This window comes from Lolium perenne, chromosome 6 (assembly GCF_019359855.2).
Source record: "Lolium perenne isolate Kyuss_39 chromosome 6, Kyuss_2.0, whole genome shotgun sequence".
Lineage (NCBI taxonomy): Eukaryota > Viridiplantae > Streptophyta > Magnoliopsida > Poales > Poaceae > Lolium > Lolium perenne.
In genome coordinates, this window is record NC_067249.2 from 74467237 (window position 1) to 74474003 (window position 6767).

Here is a 6767-nt window from a genome sequence, read left to right on the forward strand (position 1 = left end):
CATCATAAGGCACACGTCGCGCACTCGCCTCACCACGGCCGTTCCCCCGCGATCCAAAGCTCATGTACGCCTATTCTCCACCTCCTCCTCTTCTTCTTGTGCTATATGAAGATGACTTCATTTCCGATCTGGTGCTGTATGAAGATGACTTCATTTCCAATCTGGTAGCGATGGGGAATTGGGGAAGGTTAGACTAGAGCAAAGAGGCGCGAGCGAGCGGCCGCCATCGACGGTAGGGGGGGCAGGGATTTCGAAGAACAAGCGGATGAGCAGGGAGTGGCGATTCGGCTGGTGGACAGGCCCACGAACACGACTTCTCGGCCCAGTTAACGCCATGCCACCCAGGTCGGTCTCCGGAGTAGCGGCCCGGAGATGTTGAGCCTACCAGCCCATGCGCATTAAACGGTTTGACGGCCTGACAATGTGAGGGACAGGCGTGGGAATGATCAACTGATCTGGAACGTCCAGCAGTGTGATCGGACGGAATGAAATGTCAAAACGCTGTGGTGAGGTCCTGCTGGTTCCGTTTTACTGTTACTCAATGAGTAGGTGCATGATAATGGATTAGTTAAATTCTATTAATCTTCATCAATAGCTTGATTAGTGTTTGGAGAAAACGTAAATCCTGAACATACCTTGTACATATTTTTGTTTGGTTGTTTGAAGACGAGAGTGACTCTTATCCTTTTCATTTTCAGTGGTGCCCAAATATTTCCCTTGGTGACAATGCATATGTCATGTTTCAAGGTTCACTTTCTTATCAAATACAGTGTTTCACAAAAAGCCGGACTTCTCTTTTGATCTTTTATCTTTCTGTTCATATTTCAGTAGTGTGTTATACATTCACTTGCTAAATCAATAAATTTGTGTACTGAATGAAGCCAAATTAACACCTATCCTCTCAAGATATTTTTGGTGAAAGGCCTCAATTTTCCATATATTTATTTTTACCAATGTAGACATTTATTAGTAAGAAGCCTTGGTGTTACTAAATTGATGATTCCTTCCTTTTTTTTCTTTACATTTTGTGCCTAGCAGGTAAGAAGCATACATCAGTGATGAATAATCATATTATTTCTATGTTTTACAGCTTGCCTCTCGTGAGGCTTTTGGTCTTGATCAACCAAATAGCGTTTAAGCTATTCGACTCGGAACGATCATAACAAGCAATATAAGTTAGCTTTAATAATTTATTTTCCTTGATATTTTGGAAGCAACACCAGTTCATATTGCTAAGGAGAAGGATTTAAAATATGGACTAGACAAAAGTTTTTTAAACCTTTTTTCTTCTAGCCAATTTGATGTATGGGGCATGTAACATACAGTGGTACCGATTTTGATGTATCGGGGCATGTAGCAAAGCAATGCTAGGATTTCAAGGATTGGAGAAAATGAGTTTTAATTCATTTGTTTTGCTCTTCTGGTTGTAAACACAATTTCTACGAATCTTCTTAAATAATGGAAGTTGTCTTCTTACTTTTGAGAGGCGAAGAAAGGATTTTCTTAGGGTTATTGTGTTTAATATTATCACGATGTAGTACATGATGATATTCCTGATTTATTTTGAATTTTCATAGCGAGTTCTGAATTATATATGTGCATTAAGAAATGAAATTTGAGTACCCATTGCAACGCACGGGAATTTGTACTAGTTATTTAAATAAAATTAATTTCTTTTTCCTCTCATATGGTTCTATATGAAAACCCTCCTCAATATCTTTTCATTTGATAAAACCCTATAAACTGAAGCCATGTAAATTTTTCTCCATATTAAATTTCAATATTTTGAAAATGTTTACAAAAACGTTTTGTCCTTTTCCTTTTCTTTTCTAGATCTCTATTTTTTCTCTCTGCAAAATGAAGCAAGATTTTCAGAAAATTTGCAAAGGCCTATGCCTCTTCTAGCCCATTCGGGCTTCTCCTCCACAGCAGACTAGCAAGGACCAAAGACCAATAATCTCTTCATCGAGCAAGGAGACGCTCGTCTCTGTCCACTTCGTCATGCACCAGGACGTGCTTCATCCTCCACGTCGCGGCCGACGTCACAGCGCACCACCGAGCTCCCTCCTCCCCTTTTAATCCCTCCAAAGTTCCATCAAACCCCGCCGCCACCAGAGGCCCCCCGTTCTTCCCTCTTGCACGCATAGCAGAGAGCCAATCGAAATTCAGTCAAGCACCGGCCCCCAGTTCGCCGTCGCTTCCGGCCACCACCCGCCAACCCGAGACCACCTCCAGCTTCTCCATGAGACGCTGAAGCTCGTCGACAGACGAACGCATCCAATCGGCCACGAAATCGACGTCCATATCCTCTCCGGCCACCACGCACCGGCGAGATTTCCGACTGCCACCGACCTCGTCCGCCCCCGCCGAGGCGTTCATCATTTTCTTGGTGAGATGGCGCCTCTTTTTCCCTCTCTTCTCTGTCATGTTTGCTCGCTGTTTGGCATAGCTTAATTCTGATGGAACTGTCGCCCTTTTCTGTCCGAGATACACCGGAGTTCGCTCTCCTTGCCGTCGCCATGGGCCTCGCTGAGCCGTGCTAGCACCGTCTCCTTCGACCCGTACGACTAAAGCAGCAACCTCTCGGTGAGCAGCCGTCTCAATCCATCCCTTTCCCTGCTTCTTTGTTTCTCGGTAGGTTCGTTTCCGATCGCGTCCAAGCACGCTGCCGTGGACACCGTCAGTGATGAGCACGGCCATGAGCTGACGCTGCTTTGTTGCTTCTGTTGATGCGCCTACGTGCGCACGACTTCTCCGTGTCGTTGCATCCCCTCTTGCACATCATGTGCATGTTTTTCTCGCCGCCGGTTCGTGGTCTCTGTCATCGTTCCCGTCCGCCGAGCTTGCAAGGACGCGCGCGTGTATCCCTCCAACCTAGCTAGTAACTCATGAATTGATTCACCTGCTAGCCTGCTTGCTTAAGCTAGCTAGCTACGGCATGGATCGATCGTTTGAGCAGCCTGCTTGCTTATGGTGGCTACCTGAAATATCCCTTTCTGTTTGTTTGTATAAGCAACGCACTCTATTGTATCCAAATATGAAACCATAGCCAGTGGTTCTTTCCCTTGGCATCCCACCAGCAGAGCAAGTTCGAGTTCTGCGCCGTTTGTGTTTGTCTGTTTACGAGTTCAGTTAAAACCATCTGTCGTTGTTCTTCAGTCTTGAGACAACACGATAAAGTTCAGTTAACCTGGAGGAGTATTTGTTTCCTGAAGCTAGCTTGTCGCATAAAAAAATCCGAACGCGTAACTCAGTTGAACCGCGTCCAATCTAGTTCCAATCCACTAAGGTAGAAATTCAGATCCGGTGCAAAAATTCCAGGAATCAAAATTCTCATCCTTATATTTTTTTTTCTCTCAGCATGTATCTGTTTTGATTTAAGATCCAATTTTTCAAACTTCAATTCTTACAAATGTTATATCTTGGAATATCAGAAAAACCTAATCTACATGTTTATAAAATTTGTTTCAACTTTTGAACAATTAAAATTTGACAAATTTTAATTTGTATTAATTAAAATTTGCAAACTTGTAAAAATTCATAACTAAAATTCTACAACTCCAAATCCAACAAGTTTTGTATCAAAATGCATTAGAAATATATGAGGAACATGAATATGCCATAATCTGTTTCCATCTCCCATCACGTCGCGTTGTGGTAGTTATGCATGTTCACCTAACATATATCTGGAGTAATTTGGACACAGACTAAGGCTTTCCCGCTCCGTTTAATATTGAAGTAGAGCACCTCTGCCATGTTATGTCATACTAATCAACATTTAACTCTGCTGGTAGAAAATGCAACTTCAACCCTAATTTATTTGTCCGGGACTCCGATCCCGCTTAAATTGGATAAGCTGCATTGCATCATCGTTGCCATGTCATGCCTATCATATCTTGATCATGTCGATTCTTCTTCCGTAGTAGTAAGTCTTGCATCCGTTGTTTGTTCCATCATTTACTTCTTCTCGGATAGGATCACGAAGTGGTGTTGTGAGATACGACAAGTTCTTCAATAACTTTTCACAGGCGAGCCCACCTCCTTCACCTATTTTACAGTTTCATTCTCGTTTCTCTCTTTCTATCCTTATGTTGCGGTTTTTTTCAAGTCACGTGTCCTATTCCACTATTATCCATATGAGTCGTGTTACATATTCGCTACCTATCGCTGTTGTTTGTTGTTTGAGCCTTGCGAGTCGTAGCGCATGATTAGGGATCTGATGTTATCTCTATATTTGTTGGGTTTGTTGGGAGGTTATCACATGCTACATCAATTGTTGGAGATAATCATGCTTTACCTTAATGTTAACAACTAAAATTATAAGCAGTGGCATCTATGTTCCCCTTTGTGAAAGCATCGGATCTTTGTCTCGCTAATGTCCTCTAGGACCGGAGTTCTTGTTATCTGTTCCGAGATTAAGTGTTCTACCTGTGCGTGGGGATTCACTGCAATCCCCCTCACCCATTACTTTTTCTCAAGTCCGTTGAAAAGGGGGCCACAACCTTGGTTTTATTTGGTGCATGCATGTTTATATATTGTTGTTGTCGGGTGTTTACTTCATGTTGCCTTCGGGTGTTTATATTTTGTATTGTACTGCATCTTTGCTAGACGACTTATCTAGTGCCTAGCCGTTAGTGCCCGCCTAGATGCCTACGCAACCCTGAGTTCGCTTCGGAGTGCGGCCGAACTTCGATACGGGTAACTTAGTCGGGTGTCCCCTTAGACTTTCTTGTTGAACTGGAAACAGTCTTGTTGTGAGACTCCGTCTTAATTAAGCGGGTTCGAGCATGCGTATGGTTACATTAGGGACTAGTGCACACAAGAGAAGGACCTGCAGTGATCCAGTATGTGCTTAGTACATGTATCATATCTTATCTTGTGCTTATTTCTGCTACATGCTGTTATCTGATACATGTACTAAGCACATACTGGCTCAAACCGTGTCCGCGGTTATGGACGACTTGGAGTTGTTTAACTCGATCAGAGAACAATTTACACCTTTATATTGTTGTTAATAATTTGTTAATAACTTGCGTAGTAATTTAGCATTACTACAACTGATACTTAATAAAACTTGTCAACCGTGTGAGTGCCTTTGCAAGTACTTCCTTTGCGAGGTGGGGGGACACATCAGCTAGGTTATGTTTGCAGAGTATAAAATTGTTAGTGCGCTCTCTCATCTATTTCTAGAACATGTAAGTTGTGAGTGTCTCTATAGATTTTTAGTAATTGCGCGCTGCCACTTAACCCCACTATATTGCATATGACGTCCTCTAAGTCTCATGCGTGCCTCAAGTACAAAGAACGACTGGTTGACGAATGCTTATATGTCTTGAAGTCTTGTTAAGTACGAATCTATACTTATTGATGCTTTGGGACATAACTGGGCAGGTATGAAGACATGTTCGATGAAGATGACGTTAGCAAGGTTACCCTTCCGGCATGGTCTAGGTAGGGTTATGGACGTCGTCGTTTATCTTCAGGACTCTTAGTCTAATTTGTATCTGGTCCGTACTCGAACGTATTTGATCTTCTATATGATTTGGATCTTTGTATTGTATATTTGTATCTTGACTCGTTGGAGTCGTTGTAATATATGTTTTTTATAGGCTCTATTGTAAACATGTTGTAATGTAACCGCTCATGGTAATTCCTCTGGCATCACGTGTGTGATTCGTCGTGCACGTTGTGTCGGGCGTCTCAGAATCGATACCTGCGGATTTCGGACCTTTCGGTACATAGACATGCTGGATTATATGATCGAAGCATTACATTGGATTCATATTCAGAACAATTTTCAGTACATAGACATTTTTAGTTCGATGGAAAAAATATGATAAAAAGTCTAAAAAAGCAATACAAAGATGGGTTTCATGTTTTGAATCATACTACAACATGTAGCACAATTATTTAAAATAAAAATAAAATTAGCAAGTGTGAGGATTTGAACCAAGACCTTGTATTTAGCAGCAAATGCTTCACCCAACTGAGCTACTGTTATGTCAACTTTAGACAAACACTATATATAAAGGGTTGTGTGGCGTTTTTGTCATAGGTGCCACACATGCCTTCCACGCTGGCAGCTGCAGGCCATGCATGTAAGATGTGTGGCGACGTTTGCATGGACGCCACACAGTGAAGTGTGACGTCGCTCGCATAGGCGCCACATAAAAGGGTTAGTGGAGTGAAATAGTTTCACCAGAAGGTCATTTTGTGTATTCTTTTGTCCAAAGGGTTATTTCCGTGAAAATTGCCGGATTTTCCAGGCCTCCTTTGGTACTCGGCACTATCTGTACCGCATATTTGTTGGAGATTCGTGTAAAAGTCCACCGGTCAAAGGTTCGAACCTTTTGCATATAGAACCCACATAAACGTTGAATTAAGCCCCAGTCCAGCTCTGGAATAGGAAAACCTAACCCGCTACTCCCAGCATTTCTCATCCCATCCCACCGCCTCCATCTTCTCCATTGACAAGCCGAGGCACGTGGTGGCGGTGAGGCGTGAGGTGCGGAGCTGGAGGCCGACGATATCCCGTCCTCCTCGACCACAACAAGCTGCTGAAGGCGAGCGGTCCCCCTCTACACCGCAGTCTAAGGTCGACGGACACTTGAGGCATGGCACTTCGAGGATGCTTCGGTCGTTCTCGGTCGCCACAACGTGCTGGAGAGGAGCAGCTCCGGTACTCCTCAGCCGCCCCCGGATAGCCGGCCCTCCCCTGCGCGAGTGGCTGAAAGAGGAAAACGAGGCAAGTTGTTGTGCAAGTTGCC

General features: G+C 43.4%; 1 long non-coding RNA gene across 1 annotated transcript; it reads left to right on the top strand.

Moving 5' to 3' along the window:
- The first annotated feature begins 2045 nt into the window (after positions 1 to 2045).
- Positions 2046 to 5664, top strand: LOC127307695 (uncharacterized). Its single transcript, XR_007855764.1, has 2 exons — positions 2046 to 2586; positions 5392 to 5664. It is a non-coding gene; the product is annotated as an uncharacterized lncRNA (long non-coding RNA).
- The last annotated feature ends 1103 nt before the right edge of the window (positions 5665 to 6767 follow it).